This window comes from Coregonus lavaretus (assembly GCF_964263955.1).
Source record: "Coregonus lavaretus genome assembly, chromosome: 37".
Lineage (NCBI taxonomy): Eukaryota > Metazoa > Chordata > Actinopteri > Salmoniformes > Salmonidae > Coregonus > Coregonus lavaretus.
In genome coordinates this window covers 11,773,869-11,787,063 of record NC_140024.1, presented here as the reverse complement: position 1 = coordinate 11,787,063, position 13,195 = coordinate 11,773,869, and the positions used below count along the sequence as shown (strand labels likewise).

The 13,195-nt window shown below is 41.5% G+C and overlaps 1 protein-coding gene across 1 annotated transcript in view; it reads left to right on the top strand.

Annotated features, from left to right (window-relative positions):
- LOC311111236 (CD276 antigen-like) overlaps positions 1 to 9,276 on the top strand; it is a 65,428-nt gene extending 56,152 nt beyond the window's left edge. Inside the window, exon 8 of the mRNA XM_084153951.1 lies at positions 8,330 to 9,276. The gene's annotated coding sequence lies outside the window, so the exon portion shown is untranslated. The remainder of the gene's footprint in view (positions 1 to 8,329) is intronic.
- Positions 9,277 to 13,195: the final 3,919 nt, after the last annotated feature.

The window sequence follows — 13,195 nt, the reverse complement described above, 5'->3', positions numbered from 1 at the left end:
GCTCCCTTTAGTGGGTTCGACTATGCCAATCTTTTGCTCAGGGTATTTAGCTAACACGTAAAAAATAAATATATATACATCAAAGGAGAGGAATTTGACTGCATAAATCATTTTAGAGGGATGATGCTTACCGGCTCAGCCCAACGACCTACAGTACAGTACACTACCTTCAGGGTTGGGGAGTAACTGATGATTTCATGTAATCAGTTACATGTAATCTGATTACTAAAAAAACAGTTACTCTAAACAGTTACTTATATTGTAAAATATTGTAATCAGATTACAGATGCTTTTGAAAAACTAGATGATTACTTATTGGATTACGTTTAAATCCAGAAAGGATGTTTGCCTTTGATGGATCCTGTTTGTCTTCTTCTAATGTGTCTTAAGGGGAAAGTAATCAAAAAGTAACTGAAAGTAATCTGATTACATTACTGAGTTTGGGTAATCCAAATTGTACTTTACTGATTACAATTTTGGACAGGTAAATAGTAACTGTAACAGATTTCATTTAGAAAGTAACCTACCCAACCCTGCCTACCATATAGCCATATACACACTCAAAAAGCAAGCCACTAAATAGCTAGCTGTCTAACTATTGGAGAAATATCTCTGACGCTCAGTTTCTTGTATTCAGCTTGCTATCTGAAGAGGATGTCTGTCTGTCTGTCTATCTATCTATCTGTCTGTCTGTCTGTCTGTCTGTCGTGAGGGTCAGGTGGACCATGCACAGACAGCAGCAGTAATGCAGTGGCAGACTGTGAGGCCTCATCCATCAGCCAGTGACTGGAGCCTGGCCTCTGTGGCCCCTTGTCTGCTGCCTGTCTGGGGAGAGGGATAGGCTGGCCCATCAGCAGGCCAAGCATTGGGAGGCTGTGTCAGGCTCCAGCTCACTCCCCTGGTCCTACCCTTCTTGCCTAGGCCTGGGGAAGAGGACGCCCAGGCCAGGAAGCCCAGTTTGGGAACCGTGTTATGGCTATTTTAGGAAAGCTTCACTAGCTGACAGAGGGAGGTTAAAGCCGTGAAGGCCAAGCACAGTTTTGTCACCACAGCTTTTCCTGGGAAAATCTATATTTTCCTCTTTCATTATGACGAGCATGTTTGATATTGCTCGTGGATATTTTTAGAGGCTTTTCAGAAGCTTTCCATCAATTTTGACCTAACTAAGATTGAACCTGTCACATTAAAGGAAGCTCTGAATGCAGTGTGGGGGCTTCCTCTTTATGTTCCCTTACATCAAATAGCTGGATCTCATAGGGCAGATTTAGGGGTTCAAGACATGGATCTGTTAATAAGGAGATGTGGTAGTTTCCCTGTAATTATATTAATCACATTTGGAGAGTAATCACAAGGGCCAGCTGGAGTGAAGGAGCTGACACTGCATTTCACCACCACACTTTGTCAACGCACACATATTATGTTACTATGCAAATAATACAGTTGTTTCTCTTGCTGTAATAACCCAAAGCAAAGTTATTTGGTGTCAAGACAGTGATATGAATATCTTTATTGTACGTTTTTATTATACAGTGATTGGATCAAGTCATAAAAATACACTTTGCTGAGAGATTAAACCATGATGACAGAGGGTGGAGAAACTCATTTCTTCTAACTACCCCAAATAAAGTCGTGGCATCAAGAGTCACTGTCTGCGTCCAAAATGGCACCCTATTTCCTATAGAATCCTATAAGGCCCTGCTCAACAGTAGTGCACTATATAGGGGATAGGGTGTCATTTGAGCCACTGTCTGGGAGGTTATCTGTCCTTACTACACCCTAACCTTCCCATTCAGTCCTAACACTGTCGCAGGCCAATATCCTGTAAACCATATTCTCCTGCTGAATCACCACCGATCAATTATTTTAATATTTCTGTGGCCATTTTTTTATTGATTACCTCATTTATGCAGAGTGCAGCATATCTTATTTAATAACGGAAGTTCAGTGCATCTGATTATCTTGTTTTAGTGTCATGGGACATTTTGTTTTTATAAAACCTTTCACCTTATTGATTTATCTGTTTATATGTGATTAATTATTCTTTTCTATGCTTCATTCTTATATTACATACAACAACTGCAGGCCACTGGGTATGGAATTCACTCACCTTGTGTGTCCATACTGTGTTCACATCCAGAGCTGTTGCCATGGTTAGTAATTAGCCATACTGAGTGCTCGCTGAAACATTGAACAATGTTGAAGCATCTCCTGTGTGTCCTTGAGGGAAGTGTCATTCATTGTGGAGGACTCTCACCTTGTCAGCTAGTAGGCTTTCACCTGAAATGCTAATAGACAGCCTGATTGTGTTTGTTATCAGCTATAGCATGGTGAGATATGCAGTATAAACGTGTATGTTTGACACAATTTAATGATCCATGTTAATCAGGAGGACATGTACATATTACTCGAAATTAGTAATGCAAAGAGATCCTCAGAATCCCATTGTACTGGGAGCTACAGCACACATTCCCTGATATTATATCTGCCAATGGAAGGAGGCTGTATTGTCAAGGTCAGACACAAAGAGAATAAAGGAAATCCTGTGAGTGTGAACGTGAAAGAGGAGAGGCAGAGAGACAGATATGGCCTAGTCATCCAGCAACAGCCAGTAGACTACCACAAATGAATTCCAATGAGAGAGTAGATATTAATACGTCTAATAGGACAGGCCCTATAGGTACAATTAGCTCTAGATAATGGCCCTCTCCAGCCTCTTTTCTACTAGAGCTCTACAATATTGATTTAATTCTCCCCTGTATATCCACTTAAACTCTGGACTGTCACTCTAAGAATCTATCTCATTGTTATGTTTTACAGTGTTGGCCGAGGGGCTTATTCTGTCTCTGTCCTGTTTTAGGGAGCAGAGATGGCAGATCACTTTGAGGAGCCCCACTCTTCTCTTTTTTATAAGAATGAGGAAGAGATAACTTGGGGAAGAAATAAAGTGAGATATAAAAATGGAAAATGGTTCCTAGAGCGTTTAAAGTTTGGCTGCTGTGTCGTGGCTCGTCGTTGAGAGAGAGAGAGAGAGAAACAGAGAGAGTAAGAGAGCAGGCGTGAGGTGAGGAATAAGCTTCGCCTGGCGTGTCGGTGTGACCTTTGGGTGTTTCCGCGGAGACGCGGCTCCTCAGGTTGCTGTTGTCTCAGCGCCGCGGCGAGGCTCGTCTGATGTTGATCATGTCAGACAGGACACTTACGCTGGGCTAGAGCTCTCCTGAGAGGTGTGGGCTATCTGTGCATTATTTAGCTTATTGTCTCAGCCATTTATCAGGATAATGACTCTGCAACCGTATAATACCGTACTGTACATTTCTCCAAGTGGCAGAAGCACCAGCTACTGGATGATGACCACTGAGAAAAAGCCAATAAAGAAATGTGCAAGAAACTGCATCATATTGATATTGGAGGATGGTCTAGGATGGATAGGTTTGCTGCTCAGAATATCACTGACTGCATAGTATTTTGTAGCTTTGCTTGGGGAGGTTTGGCGCAGAGCCATACGCATCAGAATAGTGCAGTGAAAAATAAAATATAAGGACCAAAGTTGCTGGGCTGGCTGCACTTTTTTACCTTAATAATGATTTTCATGACAAGAAACTCGTAATATCAGTGTGCAGTGGCAGGCAGCGGGAGTGTGGGGACTGAATCACTGATCAATGACAGCTAATGAACACGGCAGGAGTTCTGCTCTGTTTGCCTCTCGACAGAGAGCCCCGCTCCTCTGAGAGCAATTTTTCTTCTATTTTGCACCAAAAAAATACAGGAGGCTTCATTGAAACCAACTGCCTCTGGGCTCAATTAACTAGCATAGATTACTCATAATGCAGATGAGAGCCTGGGTATGTGATACACTGCATGGAGACCACCCACCCTCCCTCCTCCCTCCCTACAACCCACTGCCTTGGGGCCCTGTGACAGTGCAGTGCGGTGGGCTGCGGTATGCATGCAGCGTTACATATATATATTACATATGGAGCGTCTCAGGTGATCTATGGATCCTGAAGGCTGTTTATCACTCCATCATGGTGACATGGTACTGGGTCGTGTGCAGTCAACACAACACAGGGCTCTGGTGTCACCTGGCTGTCAGCAACACTTAATATACCTGGCTCAGGGTTTTTGGTCGCTGCTGCTGTCCAATCCCCCTGCATTACATGGATGGAAAGACACTCCTCCAGAGCATTCATCACGTCCTCCATCCCCCCCCCCCCCGCCGGGCAGAGGGCCGGGCGCCTGGCGCCTGCACTGTTGTCTCTTCTCTCATTGGCCACATGAGGTGTCCTACTGGGGTTGGAGCTTTTACAGAGTACACAGCAGCCCTCACCGTCAGATATGTTTACACCTTTTACAAATGTCAACGCAAATATGAGCTTGTATAATTGTGTTGAAACACTGTTCTTTTAAATTGGCTACGTGAATTACATACTGCTAAACTATTATCAGCAAAGGAATGGTGTGTTGAGAACATCAAGAGAATTACAGAAGGCAGAAATGTAAATACAGAGAAGTTACCATACCCAAATGGGAATAGACACAAATATGCTGGATTTGCAGACTATAACGCTGTGTTTACACAGTTAGCCCAATTCTGATATTTTTTCCACTAATTGGTCTTTTGACCAATCACATCAGATCTTTTCACATCAGATCTTTTTCAGAGCTGATCTGATTGGTCAAAATACCAATTAGTGAAAAAAGATCAGAGTTGGGCTGCCTGTGTAAACGCAGCCTAAGATGTCTTTTAATGTGAGTCAGTGTTATAAATCTCAGTGAGAAAATACATGGCTCCAAATGAAAGGTGTTGGAGCTGAAAGATGTGTATCACTGTGTTGACAAACTGGGCTTAGTGCTTCACTGCTGTAGAACAAGATTTCATAATGAGAAACGATTCTAGAACTGAGGACTAACGATTCACAAGAAATCAAGGGCATAACATTTTTTGCCATTAAAAGCTCTCTGAATTCCAGTTCTAGGTTTCAAACGGATCACCTTCCTCAACCTAGACACTGTGTTTAAATGAATGAGCTCTCATGAATTCTATCACTCAGCCACAGTGATGACAGTGCAATTAATGATTATTCGACCTGACACAGGCTTAAAACAACTTCCTGTCATGGAAATCATAATACAATCTCTGTCTTTCCGTTGGCGGAAATATCTGAAATAACCTGTGTTAATTAAAGATAAAATCGTGGTGAGGGCGATAGACATGTCTGTCAGAGAGTGTGCTGCTGTCTCTGTCTGTATCTGTGCAGTGATGTGGATGATATATTAGATGAGAGGGAGCAGAGTGGCCAGCCAGCAGCAGAGTGGCCAGCCAGCAGCAGAGTGGCCAGCCAGCAGCAGACCAGCAGCTATAGAACAGTATAGTAGCCTCTAGAATTCACTAACATTGATTCGCCACCAATTACTAGCTACACAGGATCCATGGACAAGGCTCACTATATACTACATTTTTAATGAAGGAACATGTTTTGAAAACCTTGTAATTACACTAAAGCAATGAGAGCAGACCATTTGGAACATAGAAATGGGTAAGATTTAATTGTAGAGCCCCTTGTTAGGCCCCAGAACACCAACAGGTCCACTCAGCAGCCATCAGTCCACTGAGTGGGAATGGGATGATGACATGAAAGTGACCTCATTACTCCACCACAGACCAAATCAATAAATCATAACAGCCCACCGTGGTCAATTCTGATGTCATCACAGACTCACAGCATGATATTCATCATGCAGATGAATGAAAAACACTGAGGAAGAAGAAGGGAATGAATGATTTGCATGCTGCTTTGCCAGGCGGCCAGGTTTCCCAGTGTAAACACAGAGCGATCTGCAACTCTTTTCTTTTCTCCCTCTCCTCTCTCTTCTTCTGACTCTGAATCACTCCGCCTTTGGGGCTTAGCACAGGAGTCTCTTCAAACAAGGCTTTGTACTGGAGTGGAGAATCAAGATGAATGCACTTCCACAGTGCTGTGCTGCTCTAGGGGAAAGAAACCTGATAATTAACACCAGGGGGGCTTGGTGGAAATTGGAGGTGGGAAATCACACAAAATAGTAGAAATACGGGGAAAGGTACATAGGCATGTGTGTGATGTATGACACTGCATTGAGATGACAGTCAGTGAAGCTGTGGCTGTGACGTCCTAGATGGTATGGCTGAAATGGTTTTCTCCGAGTTTTAATTATCATTGTCATGTCTGTAATAATTAATCGTGGTTTGCTTACCACCAGCAATGTTACAATGCATATACCACATGCATTTATACAAATTATACACATTTATACAAAATATACAAATGAAGTGTTCAATACATTGAGTACATAAGACCTACGGAGAGCATCTTTATAAGGACACTGTGTATTTCATAATCCCTTACGGAAAACCTGTCATACCTTGTCAGTTCTTTCCAAAGCTGCACAGGCTGCATATTGACTTCTGGAAGCATCTGTGTTTATGTCAGAATCCCCCACCTGGAGTTGTTCTCTGATAATTACTCAGATTGTTGTCATTTATGTCAATGTCTGAAAACAGCGGGCCGTGGCTCCCTGTACAGGGTTCTCCAGATATATAAATAAGTGGTGGAAGGTTACCAAGGAAGAGAATGAAATATGGCACTTCCATTTCAATGCAAATGAGGACTGAAATGAGTGCAGTGTGGATTTACAGTGGTTCATTAGAATGAACCCAGCACACTGCTGCTGTAACTGAACAATCTCCTATAGCCTGAGTAAATTAGTGTGCAATCCCCTGCACTGGCTGTAAATGAAACTGTCCGTCAGCATGCAACATTTCAACCTGCTAAGAAGAAGTGGGAAGGGATGGTTCTGTCCTCCTGATGTCTGTCTGCTCGAGCTCTTGGATAGAGAGAAACTTTTCTTCAAGTTTGGATTGTCTGTGTTAACTTCCCAGTTTATTCAGCCAGGAGTCTGACGTGAAGATATGAGTATTTTTTTGTGTATGCGTGTGTCACATATACAGCCAAACAATCTCTATAGCCTTTGGTAAAGGTCTGGGGTGGTCTTTCATTTCTGAAATTCATTTCAGGACACTGCTGTCCTGGACTCAATAAGAATGACCCCCTGTTTGAACACACACATCATGCATTTCCAAAGGGGGAATATCCAAAAGTAGATTTGAATCCGATGAGAGCATGCAGGTGTGAAAATATTGTGTTGTTTTCATTTATATGATGGATTAGGAGGCAAGCTGCACTGCCCTCTGAGAGGAGGCAAGGAAAGTGGGAACTGGAGTGAGTTTTCAAATGGAGTGCTGCTATTTAATACACATGGATATCCAGAGCCACTGAGTTTATAGAGACCTCTAGGAAACTGTCCGGACTCAGATGTCAACAGTCTGACTTCTTTTGACTTATATAATTCATCAAGTCGTCTCCGTTGTTTTATTTACAGTTTCTCCACTTCATAGAGATATCTCATGTGCCACATATACAATAAGGGGACAATATGTTCTGTAATGATTAAGAAGTGATAGAGAGGTTTCCAAACAGTGGCAGCAACCATTTTCCAGCCAAAGTGACCAAGACAGCATTCACCACACGCTTGAGAGTATTACATCTGCTGACGGTCTGCAATCTCAAACCTTCGAGTCAGATCAGAATCAAACAGAGCTTTATAAGCATGACAGGTTTGGACAGGAAGTAGAGAGGAGGCCTTTCTGGAACACAGAGTATGTAGGCTACTGCAAAATGTCATAATGCATAAAGTATTCCTCTTCGTCAAACTTGGTGTTTTTATATATTTCCTTTCATGTACATCTTTAAATGATTATTTTACTGAAAAATGAAAAATAAAATATATTATTTTCAATTTGAAGTGAAGATCAGTAGGTTTCAGGTAGCTATGGGTGATCCACTCTAATTACATATCTAAACTGAACCTCTACGGTTATACCCCGCTATATTGCTTTTTAAAAACTGAAACTAGGAGGACTTCATGTGTGACATAATTAAACCCGGTGTGTCTGAGTTGATTCAGGGAGAGCAGTTTCATTTGCTGTGGTAGCATTAGCAGTGGTGTGTAGGGGACTATTGGGACCGGAGTGGGTAGACTGCATTAAAAGTTTAGAAGAGTTATCTGTAATAAGGAAAACAGGTCAAGTGGATAAAGACTGGGATGTTGCAGTCTAATCAAAAGGAACAAACCGGACTATTGTCCGGTTGAAATAAGAAAGTCTCTCTGTAATGATGACAGATGACCAAAATAGGCCTTTTGTGAATGTTTTTTCTCAATAGCACAATTCCCCATAAGATTTTTGTCTGACAACCTCCCTCTCTCTAACACATTTGTTTTGTTTGTTATTTTCCAGGAGTGAGGAGGCAGACGGTGAGACAGAGATGAGTCTGGTATTTAATCCCACTACACCTATCCATCAACGGAGAGACTGGTTCCACTGTCTCCTACCTACACAGTGTCCAGGCCTTACTGAGCTGATGATGAGTCCATCATACCCATCCCTACAGGACCACTTCCTCTTGGGTTTCCAAAAAAGACATAAACACATCATGTTCTATTACTGCGCTATACATTTCCCTTCCCCTGCTACTCTTTCAATTAAGGAAGACTGCTGCAGTATATGAATGTGGCTGTGGAGTCATATTAATTTCTATGCAATATGGTAAAGATAAACTCCACTTGAAGGCCATTGGATTTGACAGGCTCCCTGTCTCAAACCCGAACATCATTTTCTCTTCACTATGCATCGAGTTAGGAAGTTTGAGAGGCCCAGGATCTCATTTCTAATAGGAAGTGAGCATCTTAAGAGATGACCCAGCTGAGGCTGCCATCAGTGTCTCCCTAGCTGCCTGCCTGCCAGAGAGGGAGTGTAGCTCTCCATTTACTCCTGGACTCACTAATTAATGGTTGCCCGTGAAGTAACTTGTACCTGTCAGTGTCTACCGCTCTCGTATATTCAATAAATTGGGGGAATTGAAATTGAATGCCAGCTAAGCTCGAACAAACTGCAAATGGTGCATGGGATACACCCTGGTTCTCTCACTGACCTGACAGCAGCCGTATATGTAAGGTTTTTAATGAACATAGACTATTCTCAGCTACTCTGACTGCCAAGATGGAATGTTTTATGAATTCAAGATGGAGGGTGGAAGGGTTGGTAGGTGATTGTATAGGTTCTGTTACAGTATACAGGTACTCGAGCAAGTCCTTGTGCCAAATGTCCATGTGCGTATGAATGCCAAAGCCGTCCATAAAATGACCCAGTGCCGATTCACATTAAAGAGACATGGTGAAAATGTTCCAGAGCGGTCACTGGTAATTATTGCGTCCATTCCCAAGGCCACTGCATTTGTGTTCATGCAGAACAAGACCCAGTTTATTATTATACATATCTCCTTACCCACGGGATTAGCCACACTGCTCACAATTCATACCTCCACTTTTCCATTAGAGCTGATTTATCTGCAGACCACTCCTCTACATAATGAGTAAAACAAGAATAATGGTGAAAAGTAATACAAATATTTCATTTACATGCAGATCTAGCCAGACATGTTAAATTGCCAGTTACGCTCTCACGTTATTCTGTTTGCAGATGCTTATTCATCCCAAACATCTTACTTGTTTTGAATAATGAATTTCCTCCAGGAGTATTTGTTACTGTTGTGTGTGAAATAAGTGGCTGCAGTTGGGTTGGTGGAACAGACAGGCTGGCTGTCTCTGAAAAGTAGGAAAGGAAGGGCCCCGCCACCTCAAGCCCATCACTATTCCCTCTAAGCTGGATGAAGCTGTTGCTCAAACCCAAGGCTGTGCTTCCAAATCCACATCTCTCTCTCTCTCTCTCTCTCTCTCTCTCTCTCTCTCTCTCTCTCTCTCTCTCTCTCTCTCTCTCTCTCTCTCTCTCTCTCTCTCTCTCTCTCTCTCTCTCTCTCTCTCTCTCTCTCTCTCTCTCTCTCTCTCTCTCTCTCTCTCTCTCTCTCTCTCTCTCTCTCTCTCTCTCTCTCTCTGTCCCTCTCTCTCTCTCTCTGTCTCTCTCTGTCTCTGTCCCTCTCTGTACAGTAGCCCTTGACCTTGCCGTGTGTCCTCATGGCCCAGACACCCGCTTGAAATTAAATTACAGATTAGTGGCTTCAGCCCCTAGGAAGGGTTTATTTGGTTGCCCCCTCTCTGTGTCACTCTCATTCTCCTATGCAGGAGCAGGGAGGAAATGTCATGGGATTTAAGAAAGAAAATGCCAGCCTTGAAAATGTTTTTACTTCAAAGTCTGTACTGTGTTGCCTGGCCTCCCTAAATTCAGGATGTCTGCAAGGAGTTCTACATTTTACAGCTGAGGAATAGGGGGAAGATGGCATGTGGGGATTGGTGTATTAGAATGGGTAATGGACAGGGAAAAACTGAAACCAAACTCATAAAAAATATCTTCAGACTTCAATGTCTCTGTAAGTTTGAGATGGAGCATGAACTCTACACCAGACTCAATAACTGGTCCTGTCACTGACTGCTTCTTTAGACACTGTTGTTGCACCTTGAGATTGAAAAATCATTCTAGCGAGACAAGTGGACCAAATGCCGAGTCCTCATTAATTTGGAAGACTGTCACGCATAGCACAATGCTGTAATTTCAAATCACTTTCACTTCCACTCAGTAGATTTTGTGGTTTTTAGCAATCAGAATGGCTTGTTAGCCCTATAAACGATCCACTTCCCTTCATATTGATGCAGATTCACAGTCACTCCCCAGGTATATCACTCATCATGTCAGATTATGGCCTCTTTTCATTGGGAAGTAGGGGTTATTTGAATGTGCCAAGAGAGAAGCTACCTACAAAATCAATGTGATGACGTTGAATCAACGTGGAAAACTAATTAGTTTTGCAAAAAGTAATCACATAACCCAACTTTTAACCTAAATAGAATGACATGGTGATTTTTTGTTGTTGATTTCACATTGAATTCACGTTAGTTAACAACTCAACCAAATGTAAATCAAAGCTAGAAGTTGAACTGATGTCTGTGCCCAGTGGGTACTGTACTGTAGAGCCAATATCAAATCAAGATTGCTCACTGTGAACATAATTGCATCAAATGCTATTCTAGAGTCTGGAGTCAAATTGTTTGTTCTATTGTGTTGTTTGGAATAAGTGGAAAGTTAACCTGCATATCACAGTTTGTTGAGCAATGGAGAAAAACTCACAGCAGACATTTGAAACTGTATAGTTCTCCTCTCGCCAGGGGGTTGAGTTGTGTATTTAGTATGGAGAAAGAAAGCAATCAATAAAACAACCGTTGGTAACCAAGGGACGAGAGAAGTGTCTTTGAAACTTTAGCACATGGTGCTTAAAAAGTGCAATATAGTCAATAATAGATGAAGAGCTACTGGCAGCAGACATGCTCCAGGGTGTTAAACCCACTGCTAGACAGAGAAAAACACAGGATTAAACTATTTGTGAAAATTCATTTCCAAAAGCCAATGCTAACTATCCAGTCATAGTTTAATCCTGTGTTTTTCGACAGACTTAATAGATAGGATTTAATTTGATTTGATACTTTTGATTTTCTGGGTAATTATTTATGACAGCGCTGCCATTGGATCATGCAAAGTAATAACTTTAAGTCATTTATGTTTTCCATGGCAATACACCCTAACTATGATGACATTATTCATAACTCAATTTAATTATGTACCTTTGACATAATGATGTACCTTTGACATAATTCAAAGGTACATTTGTTAAAAAGTGTAATAGAACTTTAAAAGGGAAAACAGTACCCATCAACTTCCTTTGGACCTCTGCATCTTTTAGGAAATAAGTCAACATGGAGAAAACTGTCAGGATTGTCAAGACATTGACAGCTCTGAGGAACAGATGGGCAAAAATACCAAATCGAAAACGCTGCTCATCAATCAAAACATGAAAACAAGGTTTGAAAGCATGTTTATGTTGCAACGTTTTCCCCTGAATTGTACTGTCACGGTAGATCAATGTCGTTGTCATTTGAAAAGTGATCAGGTCACACAAGGGATAGATTGGTACTCCACAGTTTACCGAACGCTCACAGAGAAGAGAGGCTGTCATTGTTTCCATTTTCAAAAAGGAAAGTTTGTTCTTTCATAGTGTTTTACCTCCGGACCGGGATATCTTGAAGGACAAAACAGTTTCAATAGAGGCTCAGATAAAAATTCCTCAAGAGTATGTAATCATGCTGGGAAAGAAAAAAAGCTTGAAAGCACCTGTGAATCGCTAACACTACTCTGTTCCCCTCTGAATGGTAAGCAGGCTTACAGGACGTGTGCTGTTGACATTAGGCTTTACAGAAGACAGATGACAGAGCCTAGTTTTTAGAGGGCAGGGATGGAAGGAAGAAGCACCACAGAGATGACAATTATAAAATGTGGCAAAACTGCCATTATTTAATTTGATTTGGCATTTTGATCTGAGAGTATTGTGAAATGTAGCATTTGCGCTCTGACAATGATGTGGAATCGTAATAATGTCCTGATTTGTTGTGGCATTCATGTTCCAAAGACTGTCCTTGCAAAGACCACCATTCTAAGAGGGGGTTCAGTGACAGATTTCAGCTGTCAGGGGTTTTACATGCTCAGCAAATGCTCAGCAAATACTATGGCAATGAACACGTTATACTGTTTCCAGTTGGCCACTAAATATCCATGCATATATAATGTGTCTCACTTGTTCTGAATCTGTACTCATGCATAAGTGTTTTTCCTACATTTAAAAACCCTCATATATATTTGAACTTCACACAATTGCATCAACTAATTTGTATAATAGGCCCATGTTCCATTGAGCATGTTTGGCTTCTAATGAAATAAGAGCTTATTCATGTATCAACATAAAAGTTTGATCACAGCTTGTAGCTATGTTACATTAGGGGCACGACCAGGGGCAAAAAGTCATATCTATAAAGGCCAACATATGCCAACTTTGACTCCTTATCAATGTCATGGATAAAAGTAAGCATAAATAGTGCATAGTTGTCAATCATAGGATGATTTGCTCGTCTTTATTTCTCTTTGATGTATCTTTTATTTTTTTATTTTTTATGCATCAAAGCTTTTCCTAGATGTTTTACTGTTGATATGACATATCATAATTGAGTCAAGCATGCAATTTCATCTGGCATCAAAATAATGTATTACTGTCACTCGACTCTAGCTACCAAGCAGTACACCCATGAGAAATCCTTTTAAGTGTAT